The sequence below is a fragment of the Somniosus microcephalus genome, unplaced genomic scaffold (assembly GCF_052327205.1).
Source record: "Somniosus microcephalus isolate GS21.2 unplaced genomic scaffold, FLI_Smic_1.0 unresolved_chr9, whole genome shotgun sequence".
NCBI classification, from domain to species: Eukaryota; Metazoa; Chordata; class Chondrichthyes; order Squaliformes; family Somniosidae; genus Somniosus; species Somniosus microcephalus.
In genome coordinates this window covers 27,392,942-27,409,539 of record NW_028225187.1, presented here as the reverse complement: position 1 = coordinate 27,409,539, position 16,598 = coordinate 27,392,942, and the positions used below count along the sequence as shown (strand labels likewise).

General features: G+C 50.7%; 1 long non-coding RNA gene across 2 annotated transcripts in view; it reads left to right on the top strand.

The window, feature by feature from the left end:
* The window catches only part of LOC147084976 (uncharacterized), a 34,745-nt gene extending 20,701 nt beyond the window's left edge, over nucleotides 1-14,044 (top strand). Inside the window, exons 3-4 of one of the 2 annotated variants that reach the window (XR_015075877.1) lie at nucleotides 1,285-1,398; nucleotides 12,419-14,044. This is a non-coding gene — a long non-coding RNA (uncharacterized LOC147084976). Of the gene's footprint in view, nucleotides 1-1,284; nucleotides 1,399-12,274 lie in introns of both variants that reach the window. The other variant, XR_015075878.1, reaches the window with a different exon arrangement.
* Nucleotides 14,045-16,598: the final 2,554 nt, after the last annotated feature.

The following is a 16,598-nucleotide window of genomic DNA, read 5'->3' as shown; positions in this document are numbered from 1 at the left end:
TCCTCCTGCTTCCCATCTCTCATTTCCTCTCTCTATCATCCTCCAGCTTCCCCTCACTCATTTTCTCTCTCTATCATCCTCCTGCATTCCCTCTCTCTATCGTCCTCCTGCTTCCCCTCGCTCATTCCCTCTTTCTATCATCCTCCTATTTCTCCTCTTGATTATTTCCGCTTTTACCCCCGGTTCTTCCCTCTCAATCTCTTTCCCGTTTCTATCCCCCGATTCTTGCCTCGTATTTCCCCTTTCTCCACCTCCAACCTGTGGTTCTTTATCTCGTTGGCTCACCCTTTGTTACTATCTCTTCCCCTATCTAACAGAATGTAAACCAAAGGCTGTCAATTGAACTTTTGCTGCATTTGTTGGGAGTAAGCTTACTTCCATGTTCATTTATTTAATGGACTGTTTGGGTCAAAGGCAGATGCTTTAGTTGCACTGTGCTGATGGTAATATTAAATGTTACGCACATTAATAGTGAGGCAGCAATAGGACCGTCCTCTGATCTAGGGAGGGTAACTGCTGGTCACTCAATGCTTGCCACTTCCTTTTCCTGCTGATGGTGAAGCTGTGCCTGGGATCTGCTCCTTCTTTGTAACCCAACTCCGATTAATAATAATTAAAGACACAGCGCAGTGAGCAGCATGACGTGGTGCCTGATCATCAGCTCAGTGGGAAAAGGCAGAGACAGAGAGGGGCAGCTGGTGAGACATGTAGAGAAGATAAACTGGTAAAGAGAGGGTGGCAGAGAGGCCGCAGTCCGACCCGGCCCAGGCTGGGTCTATGACAGCACCGTTTGCAACAAAAGCACTTCTGCTGTGACAGTAAACCGAGCAGCTCTGGATCGAATGGGATCACCTTGCAGAAGCAACAGTCGCAGTGCAAGGCAAACGCTGCCCCTGTCTTAAGATATAGGCCAGTGTTTAGTGTGTCTGTAAACTGAATTTATTCTTTATGGTTAGTAACAAGGACCCTTCAAAAACTCTTGAATATTGTGTTAATGGGTCATTAGCAAAATTGTTGGAGACATTAGGGAGAGAAGTGAATCTAATTAAATGAAGTTCATAGCAGTCAATCTCTAACAGTAAGATAGCGACAGACTCAGGAATGAGGCGAGCAAACAAAGAGTTGGGGATCTTTGGGAACCATAGGCAAAAAGACAAATGTTCCTCATAAGCATGTCATTGTTACCACATGTCATATCTCAAATTGCTCTTATAGTAGAGCCCAAAATGTTATTTTCTGGAAAAATTCTACCTAATTGTAATTTGAATTCATTACTGCTTGCAGCTTCCAGTGTCTCCCTGGGGAGATGTTGCTCAGATTGCCGATTTACTCATTGAAATTTTACCACAGGATACTTTTGAATTTACCCCCCTTCAAGACTGGAAAAAAGACAGACAGGTAAAGATGAAATGGTCCATCGAGTCTGTTGTGATCAGCTGTGTTGCAATTAAGCAGTCCGACTCACAATACACCCCACACACCAGCAGTGACTCACAATACTCCCCACACACCAGCAGCGACTCACAATATTCCCCACCCACCAGCAGCGATTCACAATACTCCCTGATGTGCCTCAATAATTCCGAGACTCGAAGTTAGCAGAACAAAACAAGGCTTTTATTAACTTAGAACGTAACACGTAAGCGAGAGAGATGTCTTCCTTCTGGAGGCTGAGGCCAGACTGAGCCAGCCTACAAACGGGGTCAGGTATGGGCGGAGCCCTACACACAGCACATTCCAGTATACAATACAGCACATTCCAGTACACAATACAATGAGGTCTGGGGGAAGGGAAATGGCACTGAAACCGATCTCAGTCACAGGCAGTGATGATGATGAATATTTCATCACATTCACCCCTTCTATAGATTTAGTCTGTTCGGGGGTTTGATAGTCCTCTGCGACCGACGTGGCTGTTGCGGTGCCGCGGGTGTCGGCTGGGTGTCCCCGGTAGCCTCCTGGGTCTCTGCTGGGGGTGCCGCCAGGGTTGTTGAAGGGGTAGTTGGTGGGGGTGCCGTTGGTCGGTGTTCTTCCGGGGGTGATGAAAGAGTAGTGGGTGGGCAAGGGTTGCTGTGATCGTCGTTGCCGCTATTGCCGTGGTTGTTGTCGATGCCGGCTGGGGCGATGTCTTTTATGGACACGGTGTCCTCCCTTCCGTCGGCGTGCCGGACATATGCGTATTGGGGGTTGGCGTGGAGTAGGTGTACTGGCTCCACGAGAGGGTCCATCTTGTGGCCCCTCACATGCCTTCGCACGAGTACCGGACCTGGGGTGGAGAGCCATGATGGCATGGATACGCCTGAGGTGGATTTCCGGGGAAAGACAAACATTCGTTCATGAGGCGTGGTATTAGTGGCCGTACACAATAGCGACCGTATCGAATGGAGCACATCCGAGAGGACTTCCTGCCAGCGGGAGATAGGGAGGCCCTTGGTCCTTAGAGCTAGAGTGACTGCTTTCCATACTGTCCCGTTCTCTCGCTCCACTTGGCCGTTACCCCGGGGGTTGTAGCTGGTGGTACGGCTCGTGGCGATCCCCCTGGACAGCATGTACTGGCGTAGCTCTTCACTCATGAAGGACGCCCCCCTATCCGTATGGATGTAGCTCGGCATACCGAACAGGCAGAACAGGCTGTTGAGGCATTTAATGACCGTGGTGCTGGTCATGTCTGGACAGGGGAAGGCGAATGGGAACTGGGAGTATTCGTCCATAATGTTCAGGAAGTAAACATTGCGGTCGACGGACGGGAGGGGGCCCTTGAAATCTAAGCTGAGCCGCTCAAAGGGCCGTGTAGCTTTGATTAAGTGGGCTCTATCTGGGCGGTAGAACCGAGGCTTGCACTCAGCGCAAGTGCGGCAGTTCCTGGTCAGGGACCGAACTTTCTCAATCGAGTAGGGTAAGTTACGGGACTTTATGAAGTGGAACAGCCGCGTGACCCCTGGGTGGCAGAGGTCGTTGTGGAGGGTCTGTAGCCGATCCCCGGTGGCGCTGGCACACATCCCTCGTGAGAGGGCGTCAGGGGATTCGTTAAGGGCCCCTGGCCGGTAAATGATGTCGTACTCAAAGGTGGAGAGCTCGATCCGCCACCTAAGAATCTTATCATTTTTAATCTTCCCCCTCTGTTTATTATTGAACATAAACGCTACCGACCGCTGGTCGGTAAGTAGGGTGAAGCGTTTGCCGGCTAGGTAGTGGCGCCAGTGGCGCACTGCCTCCACGATGGCTTGGGCCTCCTTTTCCACGGAGGAGTGTCTGATCTCGGGCCCTTGGAGGGTCCTCGAGAAGAAAGCTATGGGCCGCCCCGCCTGGTTGAGGGTGGCCGCCAAGGCGAAGTCAGACGCATCACTTTCCACTTGAAATGGAGTGTTCTCGTCCACTGCCTGTAGTGTGGCCCGCTCAATATCCTGCTTAATGCTTTTGAAGGCGGCGTGGGCCTCAGCAGAGAGCGGGAAAGAGGATGCTTTCAAGAGGGGGCGGGCTTTGTCGGAGTAGTTGGGGACCCATTGGGAATAATAAGAAAATAACCCCAGGCACCTTTTCAGGGCTTTGGGAGTGTTGGGCAGGGGCAGCTCCCGTAAGGGGCGCAATCGGTCGGGGTCTGGTCCGATTTCCCCATTCTCCACCACGCTGCCTAGTATGCAGAGGCGCGTGGTGTTGTAAACACACTTGTCCTCGTTGTAGGTGAGGTTGAGTTTTTGTGCGCTTTTCAGGAACCTCTGATCGAGTCGTGACCCTGCTGGTTGTGACCGCAGATGGTGACGTTGTCGAGGTAGGGGAAGGTTGCCTGCAAGTGGTGGTCATCGACCATGCGGTCCATCTCCCTCTGGAAGACCGAGACCCCATTCGTCACCCCAAAGGGGAATCTGAGGAATTGGTAGAGGCGTCCGTTCGCCTCGAAGGCGGTGTACGGGCGGTCCTCTGGTCTGATAGGGAGCTGGTGGTACGCTGACTTGAGGTCGATGGTGGAGAACACCCGGTATTGGGCGATTTGGTTCACCATTTCTGATATGCGGGGTAGCGGGTAGGCGTCTAGTAGGGTGTACCTGTTGATCGTTTGACTATAGTCGATCACCATCCATTTCTTCTCGCTACCCCTTACCACTACCACTTGGGCGCACCACAGGCTGTTGCTGCATTCAATAATGCGCTCTTTCAGGAGCCTGTCTACCTCGGTCGCGATAAACCGCCTGTCCTCCCAGCTGTACCTCCTGCTTTTGGTCGCTATTGGCCGGCAGTTAGGGGTAAGGTTCATGAATAGCGAAGGCGGCTTTACCTTCAGGGTAGCCAGACCGCACACTGTGAGGGGCGGCTGGGACCCACCGTACTTGAGCGTGATGCTTTGGTGGTTGCACTGGAAATCCAGGCCCAAGATCACGCTCGCACATAGGTTCTTCATGATTAATACTTTAAAATTATCATATACAGTTCCGTTAACACACAATTGTACCATGCAGTAACCCAGAATGGTCGATGTCTGGGTTTTGTCAGCCATAGAGATGGTACCCTGAGTAGGGACCACCTTTAGGGAGAGTTGTTGTGCCAGTTCTGGGTGGATAAAGCTCTCCGTGCTTCCACTGTCAATTAAGCATTTAACCCGGCACCCGTTTACCTCGATGTCCACCATTGATCTGGATAGCGGGTGCGGCCTGGTCTGGTCCACTGTGACCGATGCCACTGTAGGGCCCTGATCGATACAAGATGGCATCCAAGATGGCCGCTCCCACGGCGCACACGCGGCGGTGGCGGGTTTTCCGGCGGTTGGTTTTCCGGCAGCGTTCCCTCTGCACACCTTCCCGAAGTGCCCCTTCTTACCGCACTTAAAGCAGGTGGTGCCTTTCACCGGGCACAGGTTTCTGGTGTGCTTTGGCTGCCCGCAGAAGTAGCAGTTGGGTCCCTGACACGTCGCGGCTGTCGTAGGGCTTCTGGGGGGAGAGCGGGGCCCAGTCGGTGTCGGGCTGTCGGGCGGGGAAGGTGCCTTCCAAGATGGCGGCGCCCTCGGTGCACACGTGGCGGCGTGGACAGCGCGGGCTGAAGAGTAGGCGTCCGAGTTTCTCTGGGCCACATCCAGGGATCGCGCGGTGTCCGCAGACTGTTTCAGGTCCAACCCCGTTTTTTCCAGCAGTCTTTGCCGGATGTAAGTGGAGCTGAGGCCTGTGATGAAGGCATCGCGAACAAGCTCGTCAGTGTACACTGCGGCTTTTACATCTCGGCACTTGCAGTCTTTGCCAAGCATTTTCAGGGTGCTTAGGAACTCCTCCACCGATTCCCCAGGTTGCTGTGCGCGGGTAGCGAGCAGGTGCCTAGCATACACCTCATTCGTAGGCTGCTGGTAATGCGCCTTTAAGATGTCGCAGGCGGCCAGGTACGTCTCGGCATCTTGGATGAGGGGGTAAACCCGGTGGCTTACCCAATTCCGCAGAATTCCGAGTCTCATCCTCGCAGCGTCCGTAGCATCTTTGACGGCTGCGGAATTGTCCAGGAAGAATTCCATACACTCAAACCAGTGTCCGAAGCGTGCTGATGTGTCCGGAGCATGTTGATCCAAATCCAAACGTTCGGGTTTCAGGAGTTGATCCATAGTGTTGAAAAATAAGTTAATAAAATTGATGTGCCTCAATAATTCCGAGACTCGAAGTTAGCAGAACAAAACAAGGCTTTTATTAACTTAGAACGTAACACGTAAGCGAGAGAGATGTCTTCCTTCTGGAGGCTGAGGCCAGACTGAGCCAGCCTACAAACGGGGCCAGGTATGGGCGGAGCCCTACACACAGCACATTCCAGCACATTCCAGTATGCAATACAGCACATTCCAGTACACAATACAATGAGGTCTGGGGGAAGGGAAATGGCACTGAAACCGATCTCAGTCACAGGCAGTGATGATGATGAATATTTCATCACACTCCCCACATACCAGCAGTGACTCACAATACACCCCACACACCAGCAGCGACTCACAATACTCCCCACACACCAGCAGTGAATCACAATACTCCCCACACACCAGCAGTGACTCACAATACTCCCCACACACCAGCAGAGACTCACAATACTCCCCACACACCAGCAGTGACTCACAATACTCCCCATACACCAGCAGTGACTCACAATACACCCCACACACCAGCAGCGACTCACAATACTCCCCACCAACCAGCAGTGACACACAATACAACCCACACACCAGCAGCGACTCACAATACTCCCCACACACCAGCAGCGGCACACAATACTCCCCAACACCAGCAGTGACTCACAATACTCCCCACACAGCAGCAGCGACTCACAATACACCCCACCAATCAACAGCGCCTCACAATATTCCCCACACACCAGCAGAAACATACAATACTCCCCACCCACCAGCAGCAACTCACAATACTCCCTGCACACCAGCAGCGCGTAACAATACTGCCCAACTACCTGCAGCGACTCACAATACTCCCCGCACGCCAACAGCGACTCACAATACTCCCCGCTCACCAGCAGCGCGTTACAATACTCCCCACAAACCAACAGCGACTCACAATACTCCCCACACACCAGCAGCGACTCACAATACTCCCCACACATCAGCAGCGAATCACTATACTCCCCACACACCAGCTGCGACTCACAATACACCCCACACACCAGCAGTGACTCACAATACTCCCCACACAGCAGCAGCGACTCACAATACACCCCAACACCACCAGTGACTCACAATACTCCCCACACAGCAGCAGCGACTCACAATACTCCCCACCAATCAACAGCACCTCACAATACTCCCCACACACCAGTAGAAACATACAATACTCCCCACCAACCAGCAGCGACTCACAATACTCCCCACACTGCAGCAGCGACTCACAATACTCCCTGCTCACCAGCAGTGCGTCACAATACTCCCCACACACCAACAGCGACTCACAATGCTCCCCACACACCAGCAGTGACTCACAATACTCCCCACCGACCAGCCGCGACTCACAATATTCCACACACTCCAGCAGCGACTCACAATACTCCCCACCCACCAACAGCGACTCACAATACTCCCCACCGACCAGCAGCGATTGACAACACTCCCCAAACACCAGCAGCGACTCACAATACTCCCCACACACCAGCAGTGACTCACAATACTCCCCACACACCAGCAGTGACTCACAATACTCCCCATACACCAGCAGCGACTCACAATACTCCCCACACACCAGCAGCGACTCACAATACTCCCCACACATCAGCAGTGACTCACAATACACCCCACACACCAGCAGCGACTCACAATACTCCCCACCCACCAGCAGTGACACACAATACAACCCACACACCAGCAGCGACTCACAATACTCCCCACACACCAGCAGCGACTCACAATACTCCCCACACACCAGCAGCGACACACAATACTCCCCAACACCAGCAGTGACTTACAATACTCCCCACACAGCAGCAGCGACTCACAATGCACCCCACCAATCAACAGCGCCTCACAATATTCCCCACATACCAGCAGAAACATACAATACTCCCCACCCACCAGCAGCAACTCACAATACTCCCCGCACACCAGCAGCGCGTAACAATACTGCCGAACCACCTGCAGCGACTCACAATACTCCCCGCACACCAACAGCGACTCACAATACTCCCCGCTCACCAGCAGCGCGTTACAATACTCCCCACACACCAACAGCGACTCACAATACTCCCCACACACCAGCAGCGACTCACAATACTCCCCACACACCAACAGCAACTCACAATACTTCCCACACACCAGCAGCGAATCACTATACTCCCCACACACCAGCAGCGACTCACAATACACCCCAACACCACCAGTGACTCACAATACTCCCCACACAGCAGCAGCGACTCACAATACTCCCCACCAATCAACAGCACCTCACAATACTCCCCACACACCAGCAGAAACATACAATACTCCCCACCAACCAGCAGCGACTCACAATACTTCCCACACACCAGCAGCGATTCAGTATACTCCCCACACACCAGCAGCGACTCACAATACACCCCACACACCAGCAGTGACTCACAATACTCCCCACACAGCAGCAGCGACTCACAATACTCCCCACCAATCAACAGCACCTCACAATACTCCCCACACACCAGCAGAAACATACAATACTCCCCACCAACCAGCAGCGACTCACAATACTCCCCACACTCCAGCAGCGACTCACAATACTCCCTGCTCACCAGCAGTGCGTCACAATACTCCCCACACACCAACAGCGAATCACAATGCTCCCCACACACCAGCAGTGACTTACAATACTCCCCACACACCAGCAGCGACTTACAATACTCCCCACACACAGTGACTCACAATACTCCCCGTTCACCAGCAGCAACTCACAATACTCCCCACACACCAGCATTGACACGCAATACTCCTCATACACCAGCAGCGAATCACAATACTCCCCACACACCAGCAGCGACACACAATACTCCCCAACACCAGCAGTGACTCACAATGCTCCCCATACAGCAGCAGCGAATCACAATACTCCCCACCAATCAACAGCGCCTCACAATACTCCCCACACACCAGCAGAAGCATACAATACTCCCCACCCACCAGCAGCAACTCACAATACTCCCCACACACCAGCGCGTCGCAATGCTGCCCAACCACCTGCAGCGACTCACAATACTCCCCACACTCCAGCAGCGACTCACAATACTCCCTGCTCACCAGCAGTGCGTCACAATACTCCCCACGCACCAACAGCGACTCACAATACTCCCCACACACCAGCAGCGCGTCACAATACAGCCCAACCACCTGCAGCGACTCACAATACTCCCCACACACCAACAGCGACTCACAGTACTCCCCGCTCACCAGCAGCGCGTTACAATACTCCCCACACACCAACAGCGACTCACAATACTCCCCACACACCAGCAGCGACTCACAATGCTCCCCACACTCCAGCAGCGAATCACTATACTCCCCACACACCAGCAGCGACTCACAATACACCCCACACACCAGCAGTGACTCACAATACTCCCCAGACAGCAGCAGCGACTCACAATACACCGCAACACCACCAGTGACTCACAATACTCCCCACAAACCAGCAGCGACTCACAATACTCCCCACCAATCAACAGCGCCACACAATACTCCCCACACACCAGCAGAAACATACAATACTCCCCACACACCAGCAGCGACTCACAATGCTCCCCACACTCCAGCAGCGCGTCGCAATACTCCCCACCCACCTGCAGCGATTCACAATACTCCCCGCTCACCAGCAGTGTGTCACAATACTCCCCACACACCAACAGCGACTCACAAAACTCCCCACACACCAGCAGCGACTTACAATACTCCCCACACACAAACAGTGACTCAGAATACTCCACGTTCACCAGCAGGAACTCTCAATACTCCCCATACACCAGCAGCGAATCACAATACACCCCACACACCAGCAGTGACTCTCAATACTCCCCACACACCAGCAGTGACTCACAATACTCCCCACACACCAGCAGCGACTCACAATACTCCCCACACACCAGCAGCGACTCACAATACTCCCCACACACCAGCAGTGACTCACAATACTCCCCACCCACCAGCAGCGACTAACAATACTCCCCACCCACCAGCATAGAAACATAGAAGAGAGGAGCAGGAGTCGGCCATTCGCCCCCACGAGCCTGCTCCGCCATTCAATGAGATCATGGCTGATCATCCAAATTCAGTAAGCTGTTCCTGCCTTATCTCCATATCCCTTGATCCCTTTTAGCCTTAAGAAATGTATCCAACTCCTTCTTGAATATATTTAATGAATTGGCCTCTACTGCCTTCTGTGGTGCAGAATTCCACAGGTTCACCACTCTCTGGGTGAAGAAATTCCTCATCTCTGTGCGAAATTAATTACCGCTTATCCTTAGACTGTGGCCCCTTGTTCTGGACTCCCCGACCATTGGGAACATCCTTCCTGCATCTAGTCTCTCTAGTCCTGTTAGAATTTTATAAGTTTCAATGAGATCCCCTCTCATTCTTCTAAACTCGAGCAAGTATAAGCCCAATCGACCCAATCTCTCCTCGTACATCATTCCTGCCATCCCAAGTATCATCCTAGTGTATCTTCGCTGCAATCACTCCATGGCAAGACATTCCTTCCTCAGATAAGGTGAACAAAATTGCACACAATACTCAAGATGTGGTCTCACCAAGGCCCTGCACAACTGCAGCAAGACATCCTTGTTCCTGTACTCAAAGCCTCTCGCCACGAAGGCCAACATACCATTTGCCTTCTTAACCACCTGCTGCACCTGCATGCTTACCTTCAGCGACTGGTGCACAAGGACACCCAGGTCTCGTTGCACTTCCCCTTCTCCCAAACTATTGCTATTCAGATAATAATCTGCCTTCCTGTTTTTGCCACCAAAGTAGATAACTTCGCATTTATCCACGTTATATTGCATCTGCCATGCTTCTGCCAAATCACCCAACCTGTCCAAATCATACTGGAGTCTTTTGGCATCCTCCTCACAGCACACACGCCCACCCAGCTTTGTGCCATCTGCAAACATGAAGATATTACATCTATTTCCCTCGTCCAGATCATTAATATATATTGTGAATAGCTGGGGTCCAAGGACCGATCCCTGTGCTACACCACTAGTCACTGCCTGGTACTTGGAAAAAGACCCATTTATTCCAACTCTTTGCTTTCTGTCTGCCAACCACTTCTCTATCCAAGTCAATACCTTGCCCCAAATCCCATGTGCCTTAATTTTACACGCTAATCTCTTATGTGGGATATTATTGAAAGCCTTTTGAATGTCCAAATACACCACATCCACTGGTTCTCCCTTATCTATTTTACCAGTTACATCCTCAAAAAATTCAAGCAGATTAGTCAAGCACGATTTACCTTTTGTAAATCCATGTTGACTTTGTCCGATCCTGTCACTGTCTTCCACGTGCTCTGCTATTCCATCTTTTATCATGGACTCTAGCATTTTCCCCACTACCGATGTCAGGCTTACTGGTCTGTAATTCCCCGTTTTCTCACTACCACCTTTTTTGAATAGTGTGGTAACATTAGCTACGCTCCAATCCATAGGTACTGTTCCAGAGTCTATCGAATGTTGGAAGATGACCAGCAATGCATCTACTATTTCTAGGGCCACCTCCGTAAGTACCCTAGGATGTAGATTATCAGGCCCTGGAGATTTATCGGCCTTCAAACCCGTCAATTTCTCGAACACCATTTCCCTACAAATACTGATTTCTTTCAGTTCCTCCCTTTCATCAGACCCTATGTTCCCCGACATCTCTGGGAGGTTATTTGTGTTCTCCTTTGTGAAGACAGAACCAAAATTTGTATTTAATTGGTCAGCCATTTCTTTGTTCGCCATTATAAACTCCCCTGATTCTGACTGCAAGGGACCTACGCTTGACTTCACCAATCTTTTTCTCTTCACATATCTATAGAAGATTTTACAGTCAGTTGTTATGTTCCCTGCAAGCTTACTCTCATACTCTATTTCCCCCCTCTTAATTAATCCCTTTGTCCTCCTTTGTTGAACACTAACATGCTCCCAATCCTCAGGTTTACTGCTTTTTCTGGCCAATTTATATGTCCGCTCCTTGAACCTTATGCTATCCCTAATTTCCCTTGTTATCCACGGTTGATTCACCTTTCTTGTTTTATTTTTATGACAAACTGGGATGAACAAATTCTGTAGTTCATCCATGCGGTTTTTGAATGTTTGCCATTGCTTATCCACCATCAACACATTGTGTGACATTCCCCAATCAATCCTACCCAACTCGCGACTCAAACCATCGTAGTATCCTTTATTTAAATTCAGGACCCTAGCCTCTGAGTCAAGTAGTTAATTCTCCCTCTTAATGAAGAATTCTATCATATTATGATCGCTCCGACCCAAGGGGCCTCGCACAACAAGATTGCTAATTAATCCTTTCTCATTACCTAATACCCAGTCTATGTTGGCCTAATCTCCAGTTGGTTTCTCCACATATTGGTCCAGGAAGCCATCCTGTAAACAGTCCAGGAATTCCTCCTCCACAGTATTGTTATTAATTTGGTTAGCCCAATCTATATGTAGACTAAATCGCCCATGGTAACTGCAGTGCCCTTATTGCACGCTTCTCTAATTTCCCTTTTAATGTCATCCCCAACCTCTGCATTACTGTTTCAGGTGTATGTACCACTCCCACTAACGTTTTCTGCCCCTTGGTTTTTCTCAGTTCTACCCATACAGATTCAACATCAAAAGAGCTAATATCCTTCATTACAATTGTGTTAATCCCCTCTTTAACCAGCAATGCTACACCAACTCCTTTTCCTTTCTGGAGCCATGTTTCCGTAATCTTCTATGCTCGCTTCGACAGGGACAACAGGGAGCCAGCTACCAAAGCCTTGCCACCCCCGGAAGTCCAGGTGCTCACTCTGTCGACCTCCGACGTAAGGGGTGTTCTACGTGGAGTGAACACACGAAAGGCTGCTGGACCGGATAGCATCCCTGGACGGGTACTCAAGGAATGTGCTGATCCGCTGGCTGATGTCTTCACTGCCATCTTCAATCTGTCATTGGCCCAGGCAGTAGTCCCTACATGCTTCAAGACCGCTACCATTATTCCTGTGCCAAAACAAACAGCTGTGACGTGCCTGAACGACTATCGACCTGTCGCACTCACACCCATCATAATGAAGTGTTTCGAGAGACTGGTCCTGGCTCACATCAAAGCCAGTGTTCCCGCCTCTCTTGACCAACACCAGTTTGCCTATCGTGCAAAAAGATCAACGGAGGATGCAATCACAACTGCTCTACACTTTGCACTGAATCACTTAGATGGTATCGAGACCTACATCAGAATGCTGTTCATAGACTACAGCTCAGCATTCAACACTATCGTCCCCAACAAGCTGGCCACCAAACTCCAAACTCTTGGCCTGAACACTTCCCTCTGCAACTAGACCCTGGACTTCCTAACAAACAGACCCCAGTCTGTCAAATTAGGTAACCACACCTCCCCCCCCCCCCCCGCTGACCCTGAATACGGGGGCCCCACAGGGATGTGTGCTGAGCCCCCTCCTCTACTCCCTCTTCACCCACGACTGTGTGGCTGTTCATGGTTCCAACACCATCACCCAGTTTGCGGATGATACCACGGTAGTAGGCCAGATCACCAACAATGATGAGTCAGCCTACAGGGAGGAGGTCCAGCATCTCGTGAAGTGGTGCGCCGATAACAACCTGGCCCTTAGCATCAAGAAAACCAAAGAAATCATTGTGGACTTCAGGAAGTCTAAAGGCAGAAGTCACACCCCCATCCACATCAATGGGGCTGTGGTGGAAAGGGTGGACAGCTTTAAGTTCCTCGGAGTCCACATCACAGAAGACCTCTCCTGGCCCCTCAATACCTCCTCTCTTGTGAAGAAGGCCCAGCAGCGCCTATATTTCCTAAGGAGGCTGAAGGGATGTAACCTGTCACCCCTGATCCTCTCTAACTTTTACCGCTGCACAATAGAGAGCATCCTGACGAACTGTATCACAGCTGTAGCCACTATGACCGGAAAGCCCTGCAGCGGGTAATCAAAAGTGCCCAACACGTTACCGGCACCCGGCTACCGACCATAGAGCATATATACCAGAAACGCTGTTTACGGAGGTCACGGTCCATCATCAAAGACCCTACCCACCCCAGCCACAGTCTGTTCACCCTCCTGCCATCTGGGAGACGCTACAGATGCATTCACACCCGTACGACCAGATTTAGGAACAGCTTCTTTCCCAGGGCTGTCATCCTACTGAACTCCACAAATAAACTCTAAAGCCTGCACATCTGCCAATGCACTTTATTGTGGTTATGTTTATGTTAATGTATTACAAGCCAAATGTATGTTGAATGTTTAAATATCTTAATCTAAATGTACACTCTCGGGAGCCGCAAGCCTACATTTCATTGTACTGCACTTGTGCACTAACAATGACAAGAAAAGATGATTTGATTTGATTTGATCATATTTGTTTACCTCTATTTGCGCAGCTAACTCATCCACCTTATTACGAATGCTCCTCTCATTAAGATACAAAGCCTTCAGGCTTGCCTTTTTAACGCTCTTAGACCTTTTAGAATTATTATTTACTGTGGCCATTTTTGATTTAAACCGTTGATTTCTCTGGCTGCCACTTTTGTTTTTCTCCTTCCTGTCTTTTGCTATTATCACAGAATCACAGAAACCCCACAGTGCAGATAGAGGCCATTTCAGCCCATCGAGCCTGCACCGACACATATCCCACCCTATTCCCCGCAACCCCTACACCAACACATATCCCACCCTATCTCCATAACCCCATGTATTTAATCCCCCTAACACTAAGGGTCAATTTATCATCGCCAATCAACCTAACCCGCACATCTTTGGACTGTGGGAGGAAACCGGAGCACCCGGAGGAAACCCACGCAAACACGGGGAGAATGTGCAAACTCCACACAGACAGTCGCCCGAGGCCGGATTCGAACCCGGGTCCCTGGCGCTGTGAGGCAACAGTGCTAACCAATATGCCACCGTGCTATCCTTGTTTCCCGTTCCTCTGTCTCGCTGCTCAGGTTCCCAGCCCCTGCCATTTTAGTTTAACCCCTCCCCCAGAGCACTAGCAAACACTCCCCCTAGGGCCTTGGTCCCGGCCCTACCCAGGTGCAAACCATCCGGTTTGTACTGGTCCCATCTCCTCTGGAACCGGTTCCAATGTCCCAGGAATTTGACTCTCTCCCCCTTGCACCAATCCTCTTGCCACGTATTCATCTGAAATATCCTTCTATTTCTACTCTGACGAGCACGTGGCACTGGTAGCAATCCTGAGAATACTACCTTTTCGGTCCTATTTTTTAATTTACCTAATAACACCCTATATTCAGCTTTTAGGGCCTCATCCCGTTTTTTACCTATATCATTGGTACCTATACACACACGACAACTGGCTGTTCACCCTCTGCTTAAAAAATGTCTGCAGCCGCTCTGAGACATCCTTGAACCTTGCACCAGGGAGGCAACACACCACCCTGGAGTCGTGTTTGCGGCCGCAGAAATGCCTATCTATTCCACTTACAATAGAATCCCCTATTATTATGCTCTATCCCTCTTTTTCCTCCCGTCCTGTGCAGCAAAATCTCCCATGGTGCCAGGAATTTGGCTGCTGCTGCTTTCCCCTGATTTGCCAACCCCCCCAAGATTATCCAAAGTGGTGTATCTGTTTGAGAGGGGGATGGCCACAGGGGACCCCTACACTACCTGCTTGCACCTACTACCCTACCTGGCGGTCACCCCTTCCCTTCCTGCCTGTTCAACCATTACCTGTGGTGTGACCAACTGATTAAACGTGATGTCCATGACATCGTCAGCATCACGAATGGTCCCGTATGTATCCACTCACAGCTCCAGCGCCGCAATGCGGCTTGCCAGTAGCTGCAGCTGGATACACTTCCTGCACACATGGTAGTCAGGGACACAGGATGTGTCCCTGAGTTCCCAATTAGCACAGGAGGAGCATACCACGGGGCCGAGCTCTCCTGCCATGACATACCCTTTAATTAATTTAAATTAAACTACATCAAATCAATCCCACCAATTACACTACTGTTAAATGATATACTTAAGGGCCCTGGTTTACCAACAGACCCTGCAACACCACAGACACCTTCTAAACTTTTGACCACAGAGTTTAAGTTTGAAAAAAAAAAAGCTCACCAAATAATCACTTAACTGCTTTCTGGTGAAGTCACAATCCGATTAATTTTACTTCTCTCTCTCCCTCCCTCGGATCACGGAGATTGGTAAGCTTATCTTGTGCCACCGCCGCCTCTTGTAGTCAATCCACCGCTGCCTCACTCCACTTAGGACGGCTGCCACTGCCACAGCAACTCACAATACTCTCCACACACCAGTAGTGACTCACAATACTCCCCACACACCAGCAGTGACTCACAATACTCCCCACACACCAGCAGCAACACACAATACTCCCCACACGCCAGCAGTAACTCACAATAATCCCCACACACCAGCAGTGACACTCAATACTCCCCACACACCAGCAGCAACTCACAATACTCCCCACACACCAGCAGTGACTCACAATACTCCCCACACACCAGCAGCAAATCACAATACTCCCCACACACCAGCAGTGACTCACAATACTCCCCACACACCAGCAGTGACTCACAATACTCCCCACACACCAGCAGTGACTCACAATACTCCCCACACACCAGCAGTGACTCACAATACTCCGCACACACCAGCAGTGACTAACAATACTCCCCACACACCAGCAGTGACTCACAATACTCCCCACACACCAGCAGTGACTCACAATACTCCCCACACACCAGCAGTGACTAACAATACTCCCCACACACCAGCAATGACTCACAATACTCCCCACACACCAGCAGTGACTCACAATACTCCCCACACACCAGCAGTGACTCACAATACTCCCCACACACCAGCAGTGACTAAAATACTCCCCACACACCAGCAGTGACTCACAATACTCCCCAC